Genomic DNA, 12604 nt, shown 5'->3' with positions numbered 1-12604 from the left:
AGGGAACTAAATGTATTATTTCCAAATGTGCAGATGACACAAAGTTGGGTGGGAGGGTGAGCTGTGAGGAGGATACAGAGATGCTTCAGCGGGATTTGGACAGGCTGAGTGAGTGGGCAGATGCATGGCAGATACAGTATAATGAGGATAAATGCGAGGTTATCCACTTCTGTAGCAAAAATATGAAGACAGATTATTATTTGAATGGGTGTAAATTGAGAGAGGTGGATACTCAGCGAGACCTTGGTGTCCTCGTGCATCAGTCGCTGAAAGTAAGCGCGCAGGTACAGCAGGCAGGAAAGAAGGCAAATGGTATGTTGGCCTTCATAGCGAGAGGATTGGAGTCTAGGAACAGAGATGTTTTACTGCAATTGTATCGGGCATTGGTGAGGCCACACCTGGAGTATTGTGGGCAGTTTTGGTGTCCTTATCTGAGGAAGGATGTTCTTGCTGTGGAGGGAGCGCAGCGAAGGTTTACCAGGCCGATTCCTGGGATGGCGGGACTATGAGGAGAGACTAAGTCAGTGCGGATTATATTCATTGGAGTTTACGAGAGTGAGAGGGGATCTCATAGAAACTTACAAAATTCTAACAGGATTAGACATGATTCAGAAAGAATGTTCCGGATGGTGGGGGAGTCCAGAACGAGGGGTCATAGTTTGAGGATAAGGGGTAAACCTTTTAGGACTGAGGTGAGGAGAAATCTCTTCACCCAGAGAGCGGTGAATCTGTAGAATTCACTCCCACAGAAAGTAGTTGAGGCCAAAACGTTGTGTAGTTTCAAGAAGGAATTAGATACAGCTCTTGGGGCTAAGGGGATCGAGGGATATGGGGGGAAGGCGGGATCAGAGTATTGAACTTGATGATCAGCCATGATCATAATGAATGGCGGAGCAGGCTCAAGGGGCCGAATGGCCTCCTCCTGCTCCTATTTTTTATGTTTCTATGTATTAAAAGTAAAGGCGAGGAAGGCAGACAATTAGGGCCACGCCCTGGCGGCTTCCACTGTGGCAACTCAAAACGTATCATGGAAAGTTGCAGATGCATCACGACAGTCCCAGGAACAGATATTTGTATTCACAACAGTTGTAAGTTCTTGTGCAAATACAACAGAGGGAGGAGACAGATATCAGGGTTATCTATCAGAAGGAGGTTGAGGGGCGACCTGATAGAGGTATACAAAATTATGAGGGGCATAGACAGAGTGGATAGTCAGAGGCTTTTCCCCAGGGTAGAGGGGTCAATTACTAGGGGGCATAGGTTTAAGGTGAGAGGGGCAAAGTTTAGAGTAGATGTACGAGGCAAGTTTTTTACGCAGAGGGTAGTGGGTGCCTGGAACTCACTACCGGAGGAGGTGGTGGAAGCAGGGACGATAGGGACATTTAAGGGGCATCTTGACAAATATATGAATAGGATGGGAATAGAAGGATACGGACCCAGGAAGTGTAGAAGATTGTAGTTTAGTCGGGCAGTATGGTCGGCACGGGCTTGGAGGGCCGAAGGGCCTGTTCCTGTGCTGTACATTTCTTTGTTCTTTGTTTGTTCTTTGTTATGAAGGGGAAGACAGACGCTAGTGATTCCAAGAGCACAGAAAAGGACATTGCATTCTCCAGGACACATAGAAAATAGGAGCAGGAGGCCATTCGGCCCTTCGAGCCTGCTCCCCCATTCAATATAATCGTAGCTGATCATGGCAAATTCAGTACCCCACTCCCGCTTCCTCTCCGTACCCCTGGATCCCGTTTAGCCGCAAGGGCCCATGCCCAGCTGCCTCTGGAATATATCCAGTGAACCGGCCCCAGCAGCTTTCTGTGGGAGAGAATTCCACAACTTCACAACTCCCTGAGAGAAGTTCCTCCTCATCCCAGTCCTGAATGGCTGATCCCTTATTCTTAGGCTGTGACCCCTAGTTCTCGACGTCCCCGACATCGGGAACATTCTTCCCGCATCCAGCCTGCCCAGTCCCATCAGGATTTTATATGTTTCTATGAGATCCCCTCTCATTCTTCTAAACTCCAGTCAGTGCAAGCCCAGTCCATCCAGTCTTTCCCCATATGTCAGTCCTGCCATCCCGGGGATTAGTCTGGTGAACCTTCGCTGGACACCCTCAACAGCAAGAATGTCCTTCCTCAAACTAGGAGGCCAGGACTGCCACAATACTCAAGGTGTGGCCTCACCAAGGCCCTGTCTCACTGCAGCAAGACATCCCTACCCCGATACTCCGATCCTCTCGCTGTGAAGACCAGCGTGCCATTAGTCCCCTCACCGCCTGCTGTACCCGATGCCAACCTTCAGCGACTGTTCCACCATCACACCCAGGTCTCGTTACACTTCCCCTTTTCCTGAACTGTCACCATTCAGATAATCTGCCTTCCTGTTTTAGCCACCAAAGTGGGTAACCTCACATTTACCCACATTATATTGCATTGGCCAAGTGTTTGCCCACTCAGCCAGCCTGCCCAAGTCACCCTGCAGCCTCTCTGCACCCTCCTCACAGCGCACACTGCCACCCAGCTTAGTGTCGTCTGCAAATTATTTCCGATTGGCAGGCAGTGACTAGCGGGGTACCGCAGGGATCTGTGCTCGGATCCCAGCTGTTCACATTATATATTAATGATTTGGATGAGGGAACTAAATGTATTATTTCCAAATGTGCAGATGACACAAAGTTGGGTGGGAGGGTGAGCTGTGAGGAGGATACAGAGATGCTTCAGCGGGATTTGGACAGGCTGAGTGAGTGGGCAGATGCATGGCAGATACAGTATAATGAGGATAAATGCGAGGTTATCCACTTCTGTAGCAAAAATATGAAGACAGATTATTATTTAAATGGGTGTAAATTGAGAGAGGTGGATACTCAGCGAGACCTTGGTGTCCTCGTGCATCAGTCGCTGAAAGTAAGCGCGCAGGTACAGCCGGCAGGAAAGAAGGCAAATGGTATGTTGGCCTTCATAGCGAGAGGATTGGAGTCTAGGAACAGAGATGTTTTACTGCAATTGTATCGGGCATTGGTGAGGCCACACCTGGAGTATTGTGGGCAGTTTTGGTGTCCTTATCTGAGGAAGGATGTTCTTGCTGTGGAGGGAGCGCAGCGAAGGTTTACCAGGCCGATTCCTGGGATGGCGGGACTATGAGGAGAGACTAAGTCAGTGCGGATTATATTCATTGGAGTTTACGAGAGTGAGAGGGGATCTCATAGAAACTTACAAAATTCTAACAGGATTAGACATGATTCAGAAAGAATGTTCCGGATGGTGGGGGAGTCCAGAACGAGGGGTCATAGTTTGAGGATAAGGGGTAAACCTTTTAGGACTGAGGTGAGGAGAAATCTCTTCACCCAGAGAGCGGGGAATCTGTAGAATTCACTCCCACAGAAAGTAGTTGAGGCCAAAACGTGTAGTTTCAAGAAGGAATTAGATATAGCTCTTGGGGCTAAGGGGATCGAGGGATATGGGGGGAAGGCGGGATCAGGGTATTGAACTTGATGATCAGCCATGATCATAATGAATGGCGGAGCAGGCTCGAGGGGCCGAATGGCCTCCTCCTGCTCCTATTTTTTATGTTTCTATGTATTAAAAGTAAAGGCGAGGAAGGCAGACAATTAGGGCCACGCCCTGGCGGCTTCCACTGTGGCAACTCAAAACGTATCATGGAAAGTTGCAGATGCATCACGACAGTCCCAGGAACAGAGTGGGTATTTGTATTCACAACAGTTGTAAGTTCTTGTGCAAATACAACAGAGGGAGGAGACAGATATCAGGGTTATGAAGGGGAAGACAGACGCTAGTGATTCCAAGAGCACAGAAAAGGACATTGCATTCTCCAGGACACATAGAAAATAGGAGCAGGAGGCCATTCGGCCCTTCGAGCCTGCTCCCCCATTCAATATAATCGTAGCTGATCATGGCAAATTCAGTACCCCACTCCCGCTTCCTCTCCGTACCCCTGGATCCCGTTTAGCCGCAAGGGCCCACGCCCAGCTGCCTCTGGAATATATCCAGTGAACCGGCCCCAGCAGCTTTCTGTGGGAGAGAATTCCACAACTTCACACCTCCCTGAGAGAAGTTCCACCTCATCCCAGTCCTGAATGGCTGATCCCTTATTCTTAGGCTGTGACCCCTAGTTCTCGACGTCCGCGACATCGGGAACATTCTTCCCGCATCCAGCCTGTCCAGTCCCATCAGGATTTTATATGTTTCTATGAGATCCCCTCTCATTCTTCTAAACTCCAGTCAGTGCAAGCCCAGTCCATCCAGTCTTTCCCCATATGTCAGTCCTGCCATCCCGGGGATTAGTCTGGTGAACATTCGCTGGACACCCTCAACAGCAAGAATGTCCTTCCTCAAACTAGGAGACCAGGACTGCCACAATGCTCAAGGTGTGGCCTCACCAAGGCCCTGTCTCACTGCAGCAAGACATCCCTACCCCGATACTCCGATCCTCTCGCTGTGAAGGCCAGCGTGCCATTAGTCCCCTCACCGCCTGCTGTACCCGCACGCCAACCTTCAGCGACTGTTCCACCATCACACCCAGGTCTCGTTACACTTCCCCTTTTCCTGAACTGTCACCATTCAGAGAATCTGCCTTCCTGTTTTAGCCACCAAAGTGGGTAACCTCACATTTACCCACATTATATTGCATTGGCCAAGTGTTTGCCCACTCAGCCAGCCTGCCCAAGTCACCCTGCAGCCTCTCTGCACCCTCCTCACAGCGCACACTGCCACCCAGCTTAGTGTCGTCTGCAAATTTGGAGATATTGCAATTCCTTCGTCCAAATCATTAATGGCAGCGGAGTGGCAGGCAGCAGAGGGGCAGCGGAGTGGCAGGCAGCAGAGTGGCAGCGGAGTGGCAGGCAGCAGAGTGGCAGCGGAGTGGCAAGCAGCGGGCAGGAAAAGCAGCATTGAAGCTGCCGGCCCCGAGGAAGGTTTTTAAAAATGGGATGTGGGAGTCGCTGGTTAGACCAGCATTTATTGCCCGTCCCTAGTTGCCCTTCCGAAGGTGGGGGTGAGCTGCCTCCTTGAACCGCTTCAGTCCCTGAGGTGTAAGTACACCCACTGTGCTGTTAGGGAGGGAGTTCCAGGCTGTTGCCTCAGTGACAGTGAAGGAACGATGATATATTTCCCAGTCAGGGTGGTGAGTGACTTGGAGGGGAACCTCCAGGTGGTGGGGTTCCCAGGTATCTGCTGCTCTGTCCTTCTAGATGGTCGAGGCCATGGTTTGGAAGGTGCTGCCTAAGGAGGCTTGGTGAGTTGCTGCAGTGCATCTTGTAGACGGTACACACGGCTGCCACTGTTTGTCGGTGGTGGAGGGAGTGAATGTTTGTGGAAGGGGTGCAATCAAGTAGCTGCTTTGTCCTGGACGGTGTCACCCCCCCCCCCCCCCAACCATCAGTGTTGGGGCTCCCCCGCTCTCCTCCACATCCCCCGTCCCCGTCCCTCACCCCACAACAAACAGAGCGGGAATCCTACCCCGCCATGGGGCTCCCTCGAGGGTTTGCCCCTGGCACTGTCCCTTGGCCGAAGTTGAGACAGGTTGGCAGTGCCACCCTGGTCGTGCTAACCTGTGCCTAACCTGACCTGCACGTCTTTGGACTGTGGGAGGAAACCGGAGCACCCGGAGGAAACCCACGCAGACACGGGGAGAACGCGCAGACTCCGCACAGACAGTGACCCAAGCCGGGAATCGAACCTGGGACCCTGGAGCTGGGAAGCAACAGTGCTAACCACTGTGCTGCCGTGAGGCATATGGCTCAGGTGAGCCCAGACATGGCCTAACCAGTTTCTAGATTTGGAACTGATTCAGCATTTTTAATACAGCTTGGTCTGCCTGCCAAAAGACAGAGTAAACCGCCTCCAGACAGAATCACCTCGAAACATCATAATTGGACAGTTTGAAGGTGTCAGGCACCAAAAAATAGACCTTTTTCTCTTCCCTCATCCTAATCCCTCTAGCAAGCTCACCTGTGAAAGCATCTTGCAGACATTCAGCGGCTGAGATATTCCTACAATCTGTCAAACCTTTGGTCCAGGCACTGCAACACCCTGACATCAAACAATAGAGACTAAACTGATTCAATTTTTCTGAGTAGTTTTTAGAACCTTAGTTAGGCCACACTTGGAGTATAGTGTTCAGTTCTGGTCGCCACACTACCATAAGGATGTGGAGGCTTCAGAGAGGGTGCAGAAGAGATTTACCAGAATGTTGCCTGGCATGGAGGGCATTAGCTATGAGGAGTGGTTGAATAAACTCGCTTTGTTCTCACTGGAACGACGGAGGTTGAGGGGCGACTTGACAGAGGTCTACAAAATTATGAGGGGCATAGACAGAGTGGATAGTCAGAGGCTTTTCCCCAGGGTAGAGGGGTCAATTACTAGGGGGATAGGTGCGAGGGGCAAGGTTTAGAGGAGATGTATGAGGCAAGTCTTTTACACAGAGGGTAGTGGGTGCCTGGAACTCGGTACCGGAGGAGGTGTTGGAAGCAGGGACGATAGTGACATTTAAGGGGCATTTTGACAAATGCATGAATAGGATGGGAATAGAGGGATACAGACCCCGGAAGTGCAGAAGATTTTAGTTTAGACGGGCAGCATGGTCGGCACGGGCTTGGAGGGCCGAAGGGCCTGTTCCTGTGCTGTACTTTTCTTTGTTATTTGTTGTTTTTTATCTCCACTAACTACAAGTAATTGCTTGGAAATGTGTTGGTGACTATCATTTCTTAAGTAACTTGCACCGTAGCACAGTGGTTAGCACTATTGCTTCACAGCTCCAGGGTCCCGGGTTCGATTCCCGGCTTGGGTCACTGTCTGTGCGGAGTCTGCACGTTCTCCCCGTGTCTGCGTGGGTTTCCTCCGGGTGCTCCGGTTTCCTCCCACAAGTCCCGAATGACGTGTGAATTGGACAAAGAACAAAGAAATGTACAGCACAGGAACAGGTCCTTCGGCCCTCCAAGCCTGCACCGCCCATGCTGCCCGTCTAAACTAAAATCTTCTACACTTCCTGGGTCCGTATCCCTCTATTGCTATCCTAAAATTCTGAATTCGCCCTCAGTGTACCCGAACAGGCGCCGGAATGTGGCGACTAGTGGATTTTCACAGTAACTTCATTGCGGTGTTAATATAAGCCTACTTGTGACAATAATGAAGATTATTATCATAACTCCCAATGCGCCCGAGTGGCACTGCCAGAGGGTCACCCTGCCCTGTCCCTGATCACCCGGGGGGTGTCTCCAATGGCCTGGAGACCCCCTGAGGTGCTGTTACAATTGGCCTCAGTGGCAGTAATTGTGAAAGAGTCATCGTACATTTAGTTTAAAAAATAATAACAGACATTTATTTTTAAAATAAATGTACCCAATTCTTTTTTTTTCCAATTAAAGGGCAAGTTTATCATAGAATTTACAGTGCAGAAGGAGGCCATTCGACCCATCGAGTCTGCACCGGCTCTTGGAAAGAGCACCCTACCCAAGGTCAACACCTCCACCCCATCCCCATAACCCAATAACCCCACCCAACACTAAGGGCAATTTTGGACACTAAGGGCAATTTATCACGGCCAATCCACCTAACCTGCACATCTTTAGACTGTGGGAGGAAACCGGAGCACCCGGAGGAAACCCACGCACACACGGGGAGAACGTGCAAACTCCGCACAGACAGTGCCCCAAGCCGGAATCGAACCTGGGACCCTGGAGCTGTGAAGCAATTGTGCTAACCAAAATGATACCGTGCTGCCTTAGCTTGGCCAATCCACCTACTCTGCACATGTTTGAGTTGTGGGGGTGAGACCCACGCAGACACGGGGAGAATGTGCAAACTCCACACGGACAGTGACCCAAAGCAGGGATTGAACCCGGGTCCTTGGCGATAACAGATGTACTGACTGGGAAAATCCTGGCTAATGTGGAAGAGGAGTGAGAATTGGGGTCTTCTGTTTCGGTGGCTATTGAAAGAGGCATCTTACTTGGAAAAGACCCGTTCTTCTGGCAAGAGATATAAAGCATAATTCTCCCAAAAAACGCCGGGCGGGATTCTTCCTCCCACCGACCGGAAATTCCAGCCCGACGCCAACGGACCTTTGCACAGTCCCCGTCCCGTCCGTGGCAGTCTTGAGGCGGGCGCGGTCAAAGAATCCAGACCCATGTGTCAGTTTTGAGCAGGAAAACCGACATGAATCCCACCGCAATTCTGGAGCCTGGGGTGAAACTCACTGAGAAAGTGGGACCCGAACACGCTGGCTCACCCAGCCGAACCGAGATCGGGACACCACTTTTAAAGGACCCCCCCCCCAATCTCAAAATGAAAGTGCAGCCACCCCCACCCCCCACCACCACCACCCCCGGCCACCTCCCAACCCAGGATCACTGGCATCGAAGTATCGGGGCCCTACCACAGGGTCTCCATTCAGGCCCTGACCCATTCTACCCTGCATCAGTTCCCCCCCCCCAAACCAGGTGAGCCATACCCACTATGGAATCCCAAAAGACCCCACCCTTCTTGCGCCCCCCCTCCATTGCCCCCATGTCCCCTCCTTTCATGTCCGTCCTTAATTCCCCTGCTTTCATAACCATGCCCCATTTCAGTTTCCACCCCTGCCATATTGGCAGTGCCAAGGTTCCTGAGGCAGTGCCAGGGCACATCCCGCTCCCTGACCCCCCCAAGTGTTCCAATGGTCTCTGAACCACCAGCACACCCCCCCCCCCCACTTCCCCCAATCACACCTGGTCTCTATTAATGGAAAGTAGTATTCATTCCCGCCTGCCTCATGCTGCGCTGGCGGGGTGGAGATTGCTGGGAGCCGGGAGAACCTGGCTTGAAATGGGTTGAGAATATCTAAGTGCTTATTTAAATGGTTCAGGCCCAGCGAGGGTGTGAATCGGATTGTGTTCAGGGCTGCAGGCCGGGAGCATCGCGCCCGCTTTGGCACCTGGCGCTAACCCCGCTTCGGGGCGGTCCTGCTATTTTCCGGGAATAGCGGAGTGTGTGCCGGCTGCAACGTGGACGATGAATCGGCCACCTGGAATATAAAAGTGGGGGTGTAATGGTATATTCCGAGTACTGTGGGCAGTTTCGGAATCCTTACTACAGAGAGGTTGTTGACGCAATAGGATAGTGTGGATTGGGTTTGAGGAAACGCACATATGTGTGGATTGGGTTTGAGGAAACGCACATATGTGTGGATTGGGTAAGAGGAAACGCACATATGTGTGGATTGGGTTTGGCGAAACGCACATATGTGTGGATTGGGTTTGAGGAAACGCACATATGTGTGGATTGGGTTTGAGGAAACGCACATATGTGTGGATTGGGTTTGAGGAAACACTCATATGTATGGATTGGGTATGAGGAAACGCACATATGTGTGGATTGGGTTTGAGGAAACGCACATATGTGTGGATTGGGTTTGACGAAACGCACATATGTGTGGATTGTGTAAGAGGAAACGCACATATGTGTGGATTGGGTTTGACGAAACGCACATATGTGTGGATTGGGTTTGAGGAAACGCACATATGTATGGATTGGGTATGAGGAAACGCACATATGTGTGGATTGGGTTTGAGGAAACGCACATATGTGTGGATTGGGTAAGAGGAAACGCACATATGTGTGGATTGGGTTTGACGAAACGCACATATGTGTGGATTGGGTTTGAGGAAACGCACATATGTGTGGATTGGGTAAGAGGAAACGCACATATGTGTGGATTGGGTTTGAGGAAACACTCATATGTATGGATTGGGTATGAGGAAACGCACATATGTGTGGATTGGGTTTGAGGAAACGCACATATGTGTGGATTGGGTTTGACGAAACGCACATATGTGTGGATTGTGTAAGAGGAAACGCACATATGTGTGGATTGGGTTTGACGAAACGCACATATGTGTGGATTGGGTTTGAAGAAACGCACATATGTATGGATTGGGTATGAGGAAACGCACATATGTGTGGATTGGGTAAGAGGAAACGCACATATGTGTGGATTGGGTAAGAGGAAACGCACATATGTGTGGATTGGGTTTGAGGAAACGCACATATGAAGAAAGTCTACTTTCATCAGAGCAGGGAGATTTCAGGATGATTGATCGAGATGGTAAAATTTTGACGACAGTGTTTAATTTTAAGGGTTATAAAGAGACAAAACAATTGGGACAATTACAATAGAAACTGATTTCATATAGAATTTATAGTGCAGAAGGAGGCCATTCGGCCCATCGAGTCTGCACCGGCTCTTGGAAAGAGCACCCCTACCCAAGCCCATACCTCCACCCTATCCCCATAACCCAGTAACCCCGCCCAATTTATCATGGCCAATCCACCTAACCTGCACATCTTTGGACTGTGGGAGGAAACCGGAGCACCCGGAGGAAACCCACGCAGACACGGGGAGGACATGCAGACTCCGCACAGACAGTGAGCCAGTGGGGAATCGAACAGGGGACCCTGGAGCTGTGAAGCAATTGTGCTAACCACTGTGCTACCGTGCTGCCCAATGAAGAGGTTCAAAATTATGAGGGAATTAGACGGAGCAGAAAGTTTCCTTCATACAACAGCTGTAAAAGTGTAACATCTGCGATAAGCCAGAGCAAATATTCAACAGTCTGGAATCCACATTACAGGAGGGATGTGATAGCCACTGGAAAGGGGGCAGAGGAGATTTACCAGGATGTTGCCGGGGCTGGAGAGGTTTAGCTATGAAGGGAGATTGGATAGACTGGGGTTGTTTTCCGCGAAGCAGAGGAGACTGAGGGGGGACAGGATTGAGGTGTATAAAATGATGAGGGACACAGAGAGAGTCGATAGGAAGAAACTTTTCCCCTTGGTGGAGGGGTCAGTGACCAGGGGGCAGAGATTTAAGGTGAGGGGCAGGAGGGTTAGAGGGGATGTGAGGAGAAACCTTTTCCCCCAGAGGGGGGTGGGAGTCTGGAACTCGCTGCCTGAAAGGGGGGTGGAGGCAGAGACCCTCAGAACATTTAACAAGTATTTAGATGTGGACTTGCGATCCCAGGGCAGGCAAGGCTCTGGGAGAAGTGCTTACCAAAATTTGTCCTTGCAAAGTCCTTAAAGTGTTCATTTGAACTTATTTTTAATAATAATAATCATTATTGTCACAAATAGGCTGACATTGTTACTACAATGAAGTTACTGTGAAAATCCCCTAGTCGCCACACTCGGCGCCTGTTTGGGTACACCGAGGGAGAATTCAGAATGGCCAATCCACCTAACCTGCACATCTTTGGACTGTGGGATGAAACCGGAGCACCCGGAGGAAACCCACGCAGACACAGGGAGAAAGTGCAGCCTCCGCACAGACAGTGACCCAAGCCGGGAATCGAACCTGGGACCCTGGCGCTGTGAAGGCACAGGGCTAACCACTGTGGTACCGTGCCGCCCTATGTCAGCAGTGTCACCGCGTCCCGTGCATTTCCTTAATCGACATTAACCATCACCTCCTCAAAGAGCCTGGAATTCCTTTCTGAGAACAGTTTTGCTTGGTTCTAATTATTTTCCCGTCATTTAGGTTTTAGAATGGATTCACTTCCATTGCAGAGTCCTGCAACACTCATTCTGGCATTCTCCATTTCGATTAATATTTTATCACAATGGGGTTGAAAGGCCTCATCAGATGCTGGTCAGAGAGAGAGTGAATAGAGAGAGCACCAAAGCTCTGTACACCCCCCCTGCTCATCGTGACATAATGGAACGCATCTTTGCAATTCCGGTTCCATGAAATTCTCGGCAAGAGCTTTGACATCGAGCGTAATCTCACCAGAACTTGGCAAAGTGTCAGGCCCAGACAGGAAACTGACGTGCAGCTCTCCAATCGCACAGACCAGTTTTCTCACAGAATCTTGAGCCTCCTTGCCAAAAGATAATGAGTGGGCGGGGTTTACTCTGGCAGGGCGGGGCCTCATGGAACCGGAATCGGCTCCAACGAGATCGGGGCGCCATCGTTAAGGGGCACTCTGACCAGTGCTGCAGCCCGTTGGCCAAGCCGGGAAGTATCAGGGGCTCCTACCCACCCCCCTGTTCCCCGCTCCACCGCTGACATTCATCACCGGCAACCCCCCGCAATCCTCACGGGCACGCCTCCACCTCAATGTCTGCTCTCCTCCCCCACCGCCTCACATCAATGCACCTCTCCCCCCAACCCCCCCCCCCCCACCCCCAATTGGGGCTCCCTTTAGGGTCTGTCCCTGGTCAACCTGTGTCAGGGGCCTGTTCTAGGGCATTACCCGGGCATGTCCCTCTACCCTGGGGGCTATACTTCCTCTACCTCCCCGGAGGGATCTACTCAGCTGCCCTACGCCTGGTCCAACCTGCTGTAACCCTCAGCAACAGGATGCATGAATATTTAGTGTGGGGGGGATCATTTGACGGGGGCGGGGGGGGGGGGGGGGGTGCGCGAATGGGCATTTAAATGAATTGAGGTTTATTAAAATGAGGTTCACGCCAATCTTGTTGCCAGTGAGGGGCGGGGAAAGTGGGGAAAAGCCATCTCTCCAACGGGAATCGCATTTCCCGATTCTCCCAGGATTTTCCGCCCTCACTGACGATCCTGCAGGTGGTGAGCGCGGCCTCAATAACGCTCCCGCGTTAGAAAC

The sequence above is a fragment of the Scyliorhinus torazame genome, chromosome 2 (assembly GCF_047496885.1).
Source record: "Scyliorhinus torazame isolate Kashiwa2021f chromosome 2, sScyTor2.1, whole genome shotgun sequence".
Classification (NCBI taxonomy): Eukaryota; Metazoa; Chordata; class Chondrichthyes; order Carcharhiniformes; family Scyliorhinidae; genus Scyliorhinus; species Scyliorhinus torazame.
Note: the sequence above shows the minus strand (reverse complement) of the source record.